Source organism: Arvicola amphibius, chromosome 7, assembly GCF_903992535.2.
Source record: "Arvicola amphibius chromosome 7, mArvAmp1.2, whole genome shotgun sequence".
Classification (NCBI taxonomy): Eukaryota; Metazoa; Chordata; class Mammalia; order Rodentia; family Cricetidae; genus Arvicola; species Arvicola amphibius.
Window position 1 is genome coordinate 115,747,301 of NC_052053.1, and position 16,911 is coordinate 115,764,211.

Below are 16,911 nucleotides of genomic sequence, written 5' to 3' on the forward strand. Positions count from 1 at the left end.
TAAGATTAGTAAGCAAGCTGTTGAGGGGGCTGAGATTATAAACTACTTGAGATTATAAAGATCTCAAGTTCATCAAAAGAAAATTGACACATCATTTTTTTTTCTAATTTTATTTCATCATGCCTCTGCCATTGCCTCATTCTGTATATTTAGTCTGCTGTAGGGACAGAATAATTATACCATCTCACCCCGGTCTTCAGTGCTATTGTGTTAGGTGAAGTCTTCAGAAGTTCATGAAGTCATAGCCTGGAACCCACATGAATGGAATGAAAGGTCAAATAAAAGGTACCCCAGAGAATACTCTCACCCTCTTTTCTCCCATTGGACAAAAAAAAAAAAAAAAAGAAAGAAAGAAAAAAAAGAAAAAGTCAATTGTGACCTGTAAGAAGAACTTCACCAAAACCTGGTCATGATGGCATCCAAGTATGTCTCTCAGCTTTGAAACTATGAGAAATCAGTTTATGTTAGTCGTGAACCAACTAGTCCATGCTACTTTAATCTAAACAGAATAAACAGAATAGAGAGCTTGCCCCTGTCAATTCTGAAAAGTTGCCTTGTTTCCCCTCGATTTTTATTTATTTAGCATATTTAATGACATTTAGTAGATGTTTGTCAACTTTTCAATTATATAATAAATATTTATAGTCCTTACAATGAATCTTATGACACTTGTTAGTGAAGGAAATTAATCATTTAACTATCAACTCCTCTTCTTTTTATTCTTTCTTATAACATGAATTTTTATCTTTATTGATTCCTGCAAATAAGAACCATGCCTACAAATATATTTTTCTTTGGTATTGAAATTCAAGATATAAAATAATTTATTTTGAAAACTTTATCTATTGATTGGGTCTATAAATATTTTGCATAGAAAGGAAAGATAATATGAAATTAACTGTCATTATGTTATTTATCAAAAAGCCAATGAAGGTATAAAGTCACAAAGCACACCCGTGACTTGACCAACATCACCAAAGAAATGTTCATTTGCATGTTTTCATGAAAAAGGCTTGCAGTTCCTTTACAATCTTATGCCATCATTTTAGCATGTTATTTGAACAGCTTCCAAGTCCTAGGATAACATCATTCATATTTTAAAATCCTGTATTGCTTGGAATTATGTGCCTCAGTATGTTCCATAACACAGTACCTGGAAGCTTCTAACAGCATTAAATTAATGATAAATATAATTATCATTAATGATAATAATAAATATATATAAATAAATATAAATATAATTAATGATAATAATAAAACCCAATTCTGTATAAATCATTTTTGTTTATATTAAGAGAAATATGACATAAAGAACAGGCATTTTGTCTCTAATAAGAACTGGTCACTCAGCAAAGCCAAACACTCAGGGAAATGATAGGGGACAGCCAAGGCTGTTCTCCACAGTCCTGCATTCTTGTGTGACAACGTCCTCCCTTAAAGTTGTGCCAATAAATCTGGGGGAGAAATGATAACAAATTCAGAAAAATATTTTCTTTTTTTTTTTTTTTGCATGAACTCTCGTGATCTATATGCTCAGGGCTTTGGTGCTAGCACTGAGTTTGTGAACAGGAGGAATATAGCCACAGTAAGACACAGCTATCTACTAGGAGGACTGCATAAAGACACCTCTGGCCATGGAGGCTCTGAGCCCTCTGGAAATAAGTCAGCTGCATTGCCAACATGACAAAGAAGATGACAATGTTCAGAATCAAGAAGAGTCTGGTGTACGAGGCCGACACTGGTGAGGCTCTATTGCGGCTTGATGTCACCATCCGCATCTGTCCAAACCCACCTTTCATGGAACCCCCATCTTTCTGTTTTTCATATGTGACATCGGCAGAAATCCAAAAGGTCTTTCATTTCTTCATCTTCATCTATGGGCGGTTCTTTCTGCGCCAAAATCTGGGCTTTCTGTCAAACTTTCTTCTCATTGACTTCAATCTGTGCAAAAACATCAGGGACGGCATCCACAAACTTGTAACGCTTGCCTGACCTTCGGCTTTTCTTCGACTTGCCTTGCTGCTGCTGCTGTCGCTGGGAAATAGCAAAAATCCTGTAGATGGCTTCCTCCGTCTGTCTCTTATCAGAAAACCTCAGTAGCCGCTCAGCAGTCTTCCTAAAGCTGGCTGTGTTCTGGACTCGCGACAGGATCTGCTTCTGGAGCAGCCGAACACTGGCTTAAAATGCTGCAGGTTGTGTTCCACAATAGCAGCATAATCTTTCACTTCGGGGACAGTGGGGCTCTTGATGGCTGAACTCCGGTCAAACAGAATTTTCTGATGATCTGCAATGACCTGTGCAATCGCAGACTGCCCTGGGCTCTCACCTGTCCACAGGTAAGTGGCATAGGCATGTGGTAGTTACAAAAACTTCCAGCCACTGAGCGTCTCCATGGATGCTGAAGCTCTGGACATCCACAGATGGCCCTATGAAGAGGTAAGCTGCCCTGGTGATGGGACTTCGCAGGTGCATGGTGACAGTCACATAATTCGTCCCATTGTAGAGATGGCCCCGAGGATATGTCACTGAGGCAAAGGTTGACTTCTCACTATAACCAGTATCATCCATCCAGTCCATTTTATAGAGACTATCTCGCTGCCGGATGAAAGCTCCATGGACCCCGTCTACTACTGTCTCCTCAAAAGGCACATCCACATTGTGGAAGAAACTCTCTGCTGTCTCCAGGGGGCTCTCCTCTCCCAGGTGTATCTGGTCGACAAGGAGGAGAAGCTGGGGGTGTAGGAGGATCAGATTCCGCTGAATGTTCTTCAGGTGGAGCAGGGGTTTGTAAGCGCCTATGCCTTCTCCCCGGCTAAAAACCACCCCATCTTTCTCTGCTGCTGCGACTACTCTCCCCTGACAGCTGGCTGCCAGGTCATGCTGCCTACAAACATTTTTCTGTCTTTGTTAAGATTTATACTTAGCCTTAAAAGTTCATACCTTGGTCTTTATTGTCTGTAAATTTAAATGTGCACAAAGTACAAGCTGAACCGTTTTTATGAGTAAGATTGCATTGGATATCAGGAGAAAACAGAACAGAAACTGATTTTTTAACCTTGTAACCACATCCTTATGATCTGCTTGAAAAGTTAGCTCTGGTTCAGATGAAATATAAAAGACTTAAAATATACTCATTTTTAAATGCTCACTCTGTTAGGACTGTGCTTCATAACTCTGCATTTTGATTGGCTATGGTTTTCTGAAGTGGTCTTCTTTTTGCATAAAGTCAAGAATACGCTTACCTTGGGTATAAGGACAGATGTTCAGATTGTTGTTAGGGACTACGCTGCTTTAGTAAAGCAGGAACTGTAGGCCCTCCTTTGATAGCCATGACTTCACTAGCACTGAATAGGAAAATACTCCCTCCCCTAAGGCTCAGGGAGCACTGTGGACCTGAGGGCAGAAAGATTGTGAGAGCAGGAAGACAGCATTTGCTGCGAGAGGGTGTCTCCTGGTAACATCAGAAGCTGGACCCATGAAATCTCACCAACGTGAGTACTCACAACCCTACACAAAGAACTGCAGGCAACTAAAGAGTTCTGTGAGTGGGAGAAATAGTTTTCTCCATGGAAGAGCACACCAATTTGTTATTAAACACCAAATAGTCGGCCCTAAATACACATACAGTCTGAGCAGATTATATTTATGGATATATATATATATATATAAATTCAAATATGATCCTCACCTTAATGTAAAATATCTTTAATAAAACTAAAAATTCACCTTAAAATAGGATTAATTTCTTAGTCACAGTATTTTACTTTGAATGTTTAAGTATTTTATCCAAGAGAGGTCAGAAGTTTTTTACTATCCCCACTTTAAATTTTAAATAGAAGTGTATATAAATTATAATCTAAAAATATCTGTTGTACTGAGAGTCCCTAAGACTCAACATGTGCCCTGTTTAGGGACAAATATGAAAAACCAATGACGATTCCCACCTATAAAACTTTATAACAGAAACACTTGATGCTAACAAATAATTCCTTACAGTTGTTTACCACTTTCCCATAATCTAAACTCTGTAGCTTCAAAGGTTGTTATTCTTCTCTTGAAATAGAAGGTATTTTCTATAATACCTAATAAATCTTTGCTGAGGCTAAATTCATGCCCACTTGTAATGCAAACAACTGTTTAACTGTGCCATGATCAATAGAGACTTCTTATTCTTGTTTCCATTTTACATTCCTTCCATTGCTTTTTTGTTGTTTTGCTTTGTAACTTTGTTTTTCAAGACAGAATTTCTCTGTGAAGCAGTCTTGGCTGTCCTGGAGCTCACTTTGTAGACCAGACTGGCCTCGAACTCACAGAGATCCACCTGCCTCTGCCTCTCGAGTGCTGCCACTGCCTTGTTCATTTTACATCCTTAAAGCTAACATTCAAACTTTTACATCATGAATCACATGACCAAATATGAAGTCAAAACAAGCTACACACAATTAACCCATTTTCACCTCAGAGCAAGTTCAAAATAGACTAAACGTTTCTATAAATGAAATATAAGTTAAAACTTTGCAGATATGCACAAGGTCACCATTGCAGATGTCTAACCAAGGGTATTAACACAAAGCAACCTGAAAAACAATGCCAATTCTTCGTTTGCAAAGTCTGGTGGATAAGAATCTATGTCTCACATCTTGTCTCAATGGACACTGTGCCCCCAGCTTCTGATCACAGTCTTACACTAGAAACCTTGAAATGGTGTGCTGTCATGGTAAATGGCTTGGCTCCTCATTGTTTACTCCAGGAATGTTCTGTGACCAATGAGATGTAATTCTTGGAACTATTTTTCCCATTGTCCAAAGCCTCTTATAAAAAAAAATGTATTTAAGCTAAGTGAACAGAGAAGCAGTGGAGAACGGAAATGAAGGAGAACTGGAACGAGCTTAGAAGGAAATTGGAGGACAGAAGAATAGAGAGAACAATAAAGAACATGACCAGAACAGCACACGCATGGGTTTATTCCATACCACTCAGATAAAACAAGCAAACAAATCTTGAAGCTCAATTTTGCTTCCCTGCGGACTTCTTCCATGAACCCTGAAAGTAGCCTTGAAGAACTGGACTCTCAGGCTACTGATATATTTCCTATTTATTTTTTTATTCCTTCTTATAAAGTAAATTTTCATCTTTGCTGGCTCTTCCACAAATACAACGAATGCTACAAATACTTGCTATTTTTTAGTAAGATTAATCATTAAGCTTCAAAGTTCATATTTTAGTATATCTCCTTGACCTGAGTCATATTAGGTCTGACTTCAAGTTGTCCCTAAAAGGGTCTTGTATTCACCAAATGAAACAAAACACATATGAAACCCACAATACAGTTCCTGCCACAGGATAAACTTATAATACATTAACATTATTACTAATATTCACATGTACGAGATAAGCACGTGTGAAAGGCACAAGTGACCAGTGATGTGAAGTTCCACTGGGAGAAAAGAGAGGAATACATCTGCTGAGGCTTCCAGGGTGCAGCTCAGGTTTGACAGCTGAGGCAAAAATCAATGAGAAAAAGCCATGGCTCTCAGAATGAGAGGCTCTGGAGATGAGGTTGAAAGGGCTATTTCAGATTTTAAAGAAGCCATTACTATGGATACATGGTGTTCACACTTTAGTCAGTTCTTAGAGCGTTTAGAAAGAAACACCTATCTATCCTGGATAACAATCCCTTCTAAATAAAGAGAATGATGTCAGGATCCACTGGAATGGTCTCCTGCCTTTTGACCTCCCACTAGAGGTTCCGCATGAGGGTCCATGGAATGCCAAATATCACTGGCCATTACTCTCACATAAGTAAAAAAAATACACATGCATTTTAAACTGTGAGCTAAAGGAGGCTTTCAGGATAATATTTACAATAGCTTGAGGGGGTTTTGTTTCACTATTATATCATTTATATTTGTTGTGTAATATTTTATTTGTGTTCTGACTAATAAAACTTGCCTGGAGATCAGAGAATGGAGCTAGTCACTAGTTAACCATAGAGGTCTGGAGGTCTGTACAGACAGGAGACAGGAAGTGATAAGGCTGGACAGAGAGAAAAAGTGATGGGGAGAGGCAGAGACAGGATCTTGGCCCTTCTGGTCGGAGAATTCAGAGCGGTAGGTAAGAAATTTCTAGTTACTGCCAATGTGCTTCTCTGAACTTTCAGCTTTTACCCAATATCTGATAAGACCAATTAGGATCACACTTCATATATTAACATCCTTAAGCTAGTCATGAGATAAAGAAAGAAAGGCATGATTCTGGGAAGCACCCTCCAGCCATTGAAACTTTGCTTTTCATATTTATAAACTTGAGAGAGGAAGAAAACAGAAGCTGTTCTGATCAGCACTGAGAGTAGCACAAATCTATGGGAAAGAAATTATTTAGAAGTCACTTGTATGGGCATATCATGCCCATTTAGCAAAATAGCAGCAGTGATCTCTTGTCCATGGGCTAGGTATAAAGTACTAGACAAAGATTTACTCCTATGGAGGGTACTTCAAATGCAGTTATAGCAGACTTGACACTCTATTACCAATAGGAACATTCTGCCTAGCCTATCTATACTGTTGCATGCATCACCCACAGTTACATATGACTGTTGATGACAATTCTCTCCCAGTAGCCACCTCCTCATCAGGGACTGTGAGGGCTAACCAACAAGAAGCTTCTAGCCCAAGTCTACCTTGGTTTCTCTATATGATTAAAGTATGTAATGTCTTCAGCAACAGGCCCTTAGAATCTTGTCCTGGTGGTCAATCACCAGCAGTAGCAATTGATTGTCTGCATTTTTCGGGAACCTCCCTGACCAAAAAAAAAAAAAAAAAAAAAAAAAAAAAAAAAAAAAAAAAAAAAAAAACCTCACAGCAAAGTTGCAAAGTTGGCTTGCTCATGGCACTAAGACTGAAAAGAATCTTTGCTTGCTGTTGGCAGGAATGCAAACTGGTACAAGAACTATTAAAACAGTTTTGGGTGTCACAAAAAAATAAAAATAAAAACAATATTGGACTTTTCTTAGTCACTTAAAAGAATTACTGTTTGACTCTACCATAGCACTCTTTGCAAATCCCCAAAGAGCTCTAAGTTTTACAACAGAATACTTGCAGGTTTACGGTTTTTGTTGCTCTATTCATAATAACGAGGAAATGGAATGACCCCAGCTGGGAATTTCAAGTAGTGGTCATGACATCCTGGTCATTATTTAATTAAAAGCTTGCTTCAATTTTGTCTCAAAATGGTGGAATTTTTCTCTGGTGAATCTCAGGATTAACAATATGACTTATGGCATAAGAAATATTGGGGATAGAAATGCTTTCACATATCTTAAAAAGAAAATAACTTTCCTTAAAAATATCTCAATTGTCATAATTCTTTCTGTTTTGTCAAGGACTGTACAAGGATATTTTGAATACAGATATTGAGGACCCCCGCATGTAAAGTGATTTGCTGATTGCCGCACTCACTACAATTGAACGCCAGATCTAATTGTGGACGTGTCTGACTTTAGACGATGACCTAAGCAATCAATTCTGGTGAAGTCTGGAGCTCTGCATCCCCAGGCTAGAGCTGTACCAGCTGAGCCTTGGTTCAGGCCAGCTATCAAAACATACTGTCATGAGCCCTCCATCCATCATTCTCTCATGCAGAACAAGAACATGCTAATTTTATCAATACATTTGCCTTCTTGAAATATGCTATAAGTAAAAGAAAAAAGATACTGGATCGTTTCCAGGAAATTTAAATGTGTGTAATTTTTGTACATTTAATTTTTATTTTATAACTAGACAGCCGTGCTTCTGATAAACTAAAGACATTTTTCATTTAGACAGATTCTAATTTTAAGTCTTAAAAAAGTGAGCAAAATCTAAATTACTGAAATTGAAAATACTGATTCTAATTATCTACTTGAAGAGGGAGGCCATTTCTCACTTTATCTGTGCATCACACAAAGTTGACACAAGCCCAGAGGTACGGCACAGATAAAGGTCATGCTGTTTAATTTATTGAAAGTGACATGTATGAAATGCGGATGCCCCAGCTCATGGCGCTTAGCAAAAGAACTCACACTGACGAGGCTTACTGCCAGCAATTACGAAAACTCAAACAGGCTGGTTTGCAGCCGGCAGCCATACTGACTTTACCTGATCAGGTGTTGTAACCGCAGCCGATCATTTTCTGCTTCCTACTATGCGCTATGGACTGTGCTCAGGAGGTGACATAGAGAGTCATATTTAACTTTCAATCTTATTTTACTGATATGTAAGCTCCAATCCAGGGAGTTTATCCAGTGGTGAGACTCCCTGGAAGGAAGCTGTGTGTGCAGAGACTGCAGTGTGGACAGAGGCTGGAGTGCTGCAGGACCACAGGCCAATTCCCTTATATCGGTCTAGCATCCGAGCCCTCCATAGCCATTCTTAACCCACCTCTGTGTTGGAACTAGCATCCTGTGACTACGAGGTAAAACCTTTTGGGCTCTGTTATCATAGGAGAGCACCAGATTCCACCAACCCCAAAGCAGAGACTCTCATCAGAGGCCTCTAGAAAGGCTTCCCCCATTTGATGGACCCACCCATGTATTATAAACTTACCTCAACTTATGATTCTTGCTACTCCTCAAAATGTAAAACTCTGTGAAACTGCTTCCACATTGGAACATGGGATTTGTGGTAACATAAATCTGTGATCCCAGGCCATACTCACTAAAATTTGACTCCAGAATGAACTATTTCTTAGTCCCTTTTAAGTGAGAACTTGGTGTGTGTATTGGTGGTGGTGGTAGGGTGGCAGTGTTTGTTTTTGTTTCATTGACAATAGCCAGAGAGTGGTGGTGGAATAACTGAACGCCCAGTTGACTTCATTATTTAACTATCTATCCTAGTCAACTGTTGGAACCAAAGGTAACCTGTAAGTTCCACCTGCCCAGGTGCCAGATATCTTCCTGGGATTCTGGGAGTTGTAGTTCTTGAAAGGTAATAACCTGCCCAAGGACCTGGTAACTTCCTAGGATTCTGGATGTTTTAGTTCTTGGAAAACAACAAAGCCTCATGGGAAAGTACAGTGGACTATGAATTTTGTCCATAATAAACCCTGCCAACAAGTATCTTGGGGCCACTTATCTGGAAAGTTTCCAGGTCCTGACCATATTCTGTCCTGGTGAGTATTTAATATTTTAATAAAAGCTTGCTTAAATTTGGCAAAAATGGTGGAATTAGTTTTTCGGGTGGATATCAGGATTAACACAATCTCTTGAGAAACACTGATAATACACGTATATATTATCATGTATATATATATATATTCATATATTATATATACATGTGTATATTTATGTACATATATTAATAATGTTATATTAGTATATATATATATTCTCATTTACAAGACTACATAGTGCTATATCCTCATCATGTTCATCCAACAAAGAGAATATACATTTATCTGGGGATATACACATAAATGCCACACATATACCACACAGACACACATACTAACAACTACACACGCACACATATCTCAAGAGAAATGTTTTAAATTTTTCCCTTAAATGAGCAGGGTCTTTCATTCTCTATTCTCCATTTGGATAGTGTTTTAAAATAGAGGTAGGAGGGAAAAGGAATGGAGTGAGGAAATGTTTCTATTATCAGTGTTTCAATTACGAGCTTTCCTCTTCACAACTACATAAATAAGAACATTTTAATACCCCAATTAATATCCATTTTTAACTCTATGCCGTGTTTTTATTGCCTTCTTCTCATTAAAAATCTAATGAGCATTAGCATACTGACAAGGATAATAAATGCCAGCGATTCATATTCAGTTATTAACACTAATGGTTTTCCCATTGGAATGTAATATATGTCTCAGCTCTTTTGCCAAAAGCTCAATGATACTTTTATCTCCAGTCAACCAATTGCACATTTAATTTAATACCTATTAAATGCAAACAGCAACTCTGAAATTACATTAGAGTTGTTACCCAAGCCATCAAGAGGTGGCAAGCAGCAAGTGAAGATTAGGTAAAGGACTGATGTGAGTCATGGAGTAGACCTGCTAAGCAAAGCGTGTCTCCGTGACGGGGCTTATCTGAGCAAACAAAATGAGTCATAGAGCAGAGTCTAAGCCCAACATCAGGGCAGATGCTGCTGCTTCCCACACGATGCTCAGAGAAGCATTATTCAAGGCATCCTCTTTTCTAGGATTCTACAATGAGTAATTTTACCTTCAAGTGGTATTCTGTAGGCTTCATAATAGTGCATTCTTGACAATATTAGGACGACTTCTCTGTCGCTTTCTTTAAAAAGTAAGGGAATAATAACTTTGGTGAAAATTATATTTTTAAGTCTCTGTATGTGTGTGTGTGTGCACAGGTGTGTGAAGGTGCATATACCCATATAAGCACATGTGTGGGCAAAATGTTAGCACCGAGTGTCTTCCTTGACTTCTCTCTCTTACTCTTTGAGGTGAGGTCTATCACTGAACCTTGAGCTCATCAATTGACTACACTGGCTGACCGGCAATTCTTGTAGTTCTCCTGTCTCTGCCTCCCAGAATTGTAGAAGGAGCATCAGGCCGCTTCCCGCCACCCAGCTAGCTTTACCTGAAATAATTACACGGAAACTATATTCATGTAAACACTGCCTGGCCCATTAGTTTTAGCCTCTTATTGGCTAATTTTTACATCTTGCTTAACCCATTTTTATTAATGTGTGTAGCACCACGAGGCGGTTGCTTACCGGAAAGACCCTAACCTGCATCTATCTCGGAGAGGAGAGTCATGGCGACTGCCTGAGGTGTCTGCCTGACTCTGCTTTCTTTCTCCCACAGTTCTGTTTTGTCTACTCCACCTACCTAATTTTCTGTCCTATTAAAGGGCCAAGGCAGCATCTTTATTAACCAATGAAAGTAACACATAGACAGATGACCCTCCTCCATCATAGAATGGAAATTATAAGCATTATATGCCCATACATGCCTGTTATATAGATGTTGGAAATACAAACTTGGGTCCTCTTACCAATAAAATCAGCACTTTCATATCCCTCTAGCCCTACTTAAAATGTTACTTTATTTTATTTATTATGTTATAAAGAATTAAAACAGAGATCTCATGCATACTGATCAACTGTTCTCCTGGGCTACATTCACCAGTGGCCCTTGTTAAAATTTTAAACTGATGCATGAAAACATAAGATGTATACATATTTATAGGGTATCATTTGAGATAGATGATATAGATATAGATTTTATTACCAGATTACATATTCCTGTCTCTTTAACATTTATCATTTCTTATCTTTTTGTTTTGTTTCATTTCGCTTTGTTTTGTTTTTCGAGATAGGGTTTCTCTGTGTAGCTTTGGAGCCTGTCCTGGAACTCACTCTGAGACCAGGCTGGCCTTGAACGCACAGAGATCTGCCTGTCTCTGTCTCCCAAGCACTGGGATTAAAAGCGTGTGCACCACCTGGCGACATTTATCATTTCTTATGGCAAAACTATCCAGAACCCTTCCTTTTGATTGTTTGATGCAGTTTATAAGTGTGACCCATAGGCACCCTAGGGCTTTCTGTCTTTTTCCCACACAGACTTTTTCTTTTCTTTTGGATTAGATTAAACAGTATCAGGTTTCACTGTGGCATGTCTTCAGTCCTCCCCGCTTCTGCACTCCCACCCTGGTCCTCCAATACACCCAAACCACCCTTCTGCTTTCATGGCTTCTATGTCCTATTGTCCTTTCGTGTCCTCAACACCTCTTTTCTTCTCTCTTTCATTATTATCTTTATTTCATAACCTATGCCACACTCACCCCCGACTAATATACAGAAATATGAACGTGATTAGCTAGGATTCCCATATGAGTGAGAACATGACATTTTTAACTTTCTGGATCTACACCACCTCACTTAATATATACTCCCCAGCTCCGTATAACACCCTGGAAATGTCACTTTATTTATATTTTTAGCTGAATAAAGCTCCACTGGGTATATGTATACCACATTTTTCATTGTCTGTCTGTTGATAGACATTCAGGCTGCTTCCATTTCCCTGCTATTGTGAACAGAGGAGCAGTAAACAAAGACGCACAGTTATCTCTGTGGAAGGAGGTATTTGCCTTTGAGTATTTGCCCAGGTTCGCTTTTCTGTTAGATAAATTGGAGAAGCTGAAGAAATTTGTTTGGATGTCAGGAGGGCTATTATGTGTAAAGAGGTTGTTGGACCTGAAATTAGGAAAGATGTCAAAGTATATTGCTTATGGACATAGCCGGTCCCTGTCTGAAAGCTGAACTATGCTCACACTAGACAAACTCCCATGCTCCCCTGTTCCTAAACACTGCTGCAGTCCTGCTTGTGGCAGGAGCAGCTTCGCTATTTGTGAAATGAACATGGACTAATAAAGGGTCACTGTCTCTTTTCGATGGAGACTATGTCAAGGAAATTCCTTTTTTTTGTCTAAATATTTGAATTGCCATGTGTTCACAAATGAATATCAAATTTTCGTGTGGATTTGGGAAAGCAAGACATTTATGTTAACTTTTTACCTTAAGAAAACAAAATTACACAAAAACAGATTTTAAAAGTCACTTTTATCACAGCGTGAGTTATTTGTAAAAAGAATTAAGGTTTATTAAATGAGTTGCATTGTTGGGACTCCTGAGGCCTGGGCTTGAGGCCCAGTGAAATTTCCTGAGCCTAACTTGAGTTGGCATGAGGCCTAGTGTTACTTCCTGAGCCTAGCTAGTTTGGAGAACTGTCTCTGACTACTCAACCTAGACCCACCTCTGCCCAGCCGCCACTAACATGGCAGAATATTATTGGCCCTCGTTCCTTACTCCGCCTTGGCCCATCCCAGGCTTCTCCACCCATCACAATCCTATATAAGTCCCTGCTTGATACCAATAAATGAGTTTCTGCTTCGACAGACTCCCATCATAGTGGGTGTGTTTCTCCCCCAGTGCCCAGGGGAGAGGGTTTAGTAGCGACACTCCTCATCTAGTTCAGCTGCAGGAAGAGTCCAGTGGGTTCGGCTCTGCCCCTCTCTTTCTGCCGCATGAATTTGGGGGTGCAGTTCCCCAAACCTTTTCTCCTACGTAGATCTTGTAATGCCAAGTAACTTCCTCCCTACGGATCCTGCTAGGAACAGGCTTGAGGACTTCAAGTCTGTGTTCATCAGTTACAGTAAAGACCTGTATTCAGAACATTCATGTGGGCCTACTGTACTCTTCCCCATGAGACTACAGCAGAAAGACAAATCCACAAAAATGATTATTCAATTCCAGCTTCTGAGTTTCTCATCTTCTGAAACACACGTGGAAGAAATACAAGGTAGTTTCATGACTTACAGAGATAGAAGTATCGCATCCAAGACCAAAGGAGAAAAGTCAGTGTCCATCTAGGAAGACTGAATCATGCTGTGTTTGTAAAGTTCGAGTACAAAGAAAATGCTTGGCATATACTTGTTTATTCTTACTTTCTGTCATGTTGGTATACTTAAAACCATGTCAGAAGAAGGCAGCTTATTCCACGTTCCTCATAGTCATTCAACAGAGATTTGTAGTCCTTAGAAAACATTTGCAGAAATATAGTATTGAAGCACGGCACACCACAAGCCTGGGTTCTCCTTGCTTTATCTCCGTAGCATTTTTTTAACAGCTATGTGACAACACACAATCATTAGTGGGTTTTTAGTCTTTTTGTCACTTTTAATTGTCTCAGCACATTTGTGCTCCATTAAGGTTCATCAGTTGCCCAATGTGTCTCAAGTCTTCCTGTATATTTCAGAAGACTTTGATAAGTGATGAGAATCCTTTCTTTCTGAAAATGGCACACTAAGGGAGCCTTACTCATTTAAACTCTTCTGAGATGAGTATTTCCATAGGCGACAGTTCTTGAACAAACTTTTCTTTTCTTTTCTTTTCTTTTCTTTCTTTTCTTTTCTTTTAATGGAATGCTTCATGAATTTGCATGTCGTCCTTGCCCAGGGGCCATGCTAATCTTCTCTGTATCTTCTGTATCATTCCCATTTTTTTTATATATGTGCTGCCAAAGCAAGTGCATTGAACAAACTTTTCCACATCTTTCACTATCTGAAGAGTCGCATCCTGTTCCTCGGTACCGCTGTGGAAACTGAGAAGCTGACACACATTTTCTAATCTATCTTGCAGCTCAGTGGGGCCATGCTGACCTAGATATGGCTGACATACTATACAAGAAAGCTTAATATTGATAACAACAGCTTGAAGATAACTGGGTGGGCGAGATCCTCTAGTTAATTGCCCTATTTACCCTCAGTTCTTGGCAATTACAGTAGACAGACCTTACACTTCCACTTCACCAACAAAGCTTGTAGTGTGTGCTTCCTCCTGCCACCAGGCATTAGCTTCTGATGTGATTCTCAGATTTTTGTTTGGCAGCCTGATTCCCCAGGCACCACTTTAGGGGTTCACTGATGGAAATACAGGTTTTCCCTAAGTCTTTACCTCAGCAGCAACACAGGCTAAATGGCATTTATCTATTCAGAACCCCATTCAATTTATCTTTCACAAGTTCTCTGAGGGTTTTCTAGGCTCCTCACAAATCTTCCCTGGTAATGACAGCACTTAACAAACACACATGCACATACAACTTTTTGGTCTCTTCAATTGTACTGAAATTAAACAGCTCCAAAAATAATCTAGACTGAATCAATAGTTTCAGTCACATATTCCGATAGGACAAATGTTTGTAAATATTAAAGGAATAGAAAAAGTGCTAGAAAGCTATTTATAGAGATTCATACAGGAAGCAGTCTCATTTTATGTAAAGCTAAAGATACGTCTGGTAAGAAAATTATACTGAAAAATTTTTTTAGGCAGTGAAATCTTTTTTTATTTTTTTTCTCATTTTTTTATTAAAGATTTCCATCTCCTCCCCTCCTCCTCCCCCTTCCCTCCCCTCCCTTCCATCCATACCCCCACTCCCTCCCTCTCCAGGCCAAAGAGCCATCAGGGTTCCCTTCACTTGATAAATGAATTGGGCATGAGGAATAATGAGGAAAGTAAACAAGAATAAGCTTAAGGATTCAGTCCTATAAGATACATTACAAAAATAAGCAAATAAAGCCTCGTGATTTTATTAATTCCTTGTTACCCAATTCTTTAAATATTGAAGTTTTTCTTTAAAATTTTATCAGCTTCTTAAACCTTCATTAAGAAGCTATGAAGTTAAAGGTTAACTTTGACCTCCAGACATATAGGTACACAGGTATGTGTACTTGCACATATGTGCATGAACACATAAATGCATTGCACTCATGTGCACAAGCACACCTACACACACACACATACACACACATTCCAAGTTTACTTGCTGTGTTCACTAATTCTAATAGTCCTCCAATCAAAAACATGTAGTTTAGAGGCTAGCAGAAAGGTTCAGCACTTAAGATCTGCATTGCTCTTACAACGGACCTGAGTTTTCTCCTCGTATCCATGTCAGACCATGCACAAGCTCCTGTAACTCCACTTCAAGAAGGATATGAAGTGGAAAATGCATGGTGAAGTGTAGAAAAGATAATGCGTAACACAGTCATCCTTAGGGTTGTAGCCAAGAAGCTCATAGTGCTTACTTCTCACATGAAATCCCATCAGGAAACATCATTATTTATGATTTAACTCCCTCCATTTTCAAAGACATGGATAATCATTTTTAAACATATTAACAGTATCCTCTTACAATGAAAGAGGCTAATATCTCAGAAATGTTTTGTACTAATTGGTAGGTATTTCCCCTACTTCATTTGCTCCAAGTCTGGAAGTCACGTGCACACAAACACACACACACACACACACACACATTTTTATTTTAAAAAAATAAAATAAGTATTTTTTTAAAAAAACATAAATTTTATTAGCCTTTTTCCATCTCACCTGACAATGTTTGAACCAGGAATCATAAGATTATTTTGAATCCGATGACATCCTTACAAGATATAAAATAATCTTTAAGAATAAAATATACAATGAGAAAAAATGATGAAAATAAGTTGGCAATCTATTTTCAAGACAAGTAACTTTGGGGAAAATCCATGATTTAAGATTATAGCAAAAAAAGATGATCCCTTGTTAGACCCAAATGATCAAGTCTTAGGAACATACCAGACAATTCTTGCTGGAATGACTGTTCAAAAGCTGAATATGTTTGTAGAAAACACATGCTTTTGAAAAAAAATTTCAGAGAGAAGACAAAACTTTAAAGACTAGCTGATGTTCTCTAAGGTCACACTTAGATGTCCAGTCCATGGAACTGAAACTCAACTTGAAATCCCAAAATGAAGTCCCTGACCCTCACAGCTATAGACTTAAAGGGCACTATTGAGCAGGGACCACATAACTCCCCTAAAGGCAGACTGGGGAAAAGTAGAAGTGCTACAAAGAAAAAAGGGAATACAATCCACAAAGTGGGGCATGGATAAAAGTACCCCCTAAAACAATTTTTAAAACCTACTAGCTGTATTGAGAGCTTTAAAAAATATGTTTTAAGTACATGATATGGAAAGTTAATTTTCAATAAGGTTAGTTGTAAGAATGTTGGGTAAATAAGTCTATAAGCAACTGAATGTGCTGAAGACACGTGGTCATCTACTCTGAATCTCAAAGGCCTTCTACTTCCATGCAGTTGTAAGGACTGAAATTTTCTTTAATGTGGAACTTTGTCTTCCCTGTGCTGTGTTCTGAACCATGCACACTCTTTCTGAGCATGGAGTACAAAATCCAGTAGGGCAGAGTAAGAAGCCTGAAGGATATGCCACATCCAGATGTGATGATTGATAAGAATGGTCTTCTGGTAGACTAGCAGTCATACATAGCCTGAGAAGCAGAAGCTGGGGTGAGAAAGGACAGCTGGAAAGCAGCCAGGTGAAGAAACCATCATGAGCATGGG

General features: G+C 38.8%; 2 pseudogenes; both read right to left on the reverse strand.

Annotated features, from left to right (window-relative positions):
• Positions 1-1,285: 1,285 nt before the first annotated feature.
• LOC119819919 overlaps positions 1,286-16,911 on the reverse strand; it is a 52,444-nt pseudogene continuing 36,818 nt past the window's right edge.
• LOC119820069 lies at positions 13,929-14,043 on the reverse strand (annotated as a pseudogene).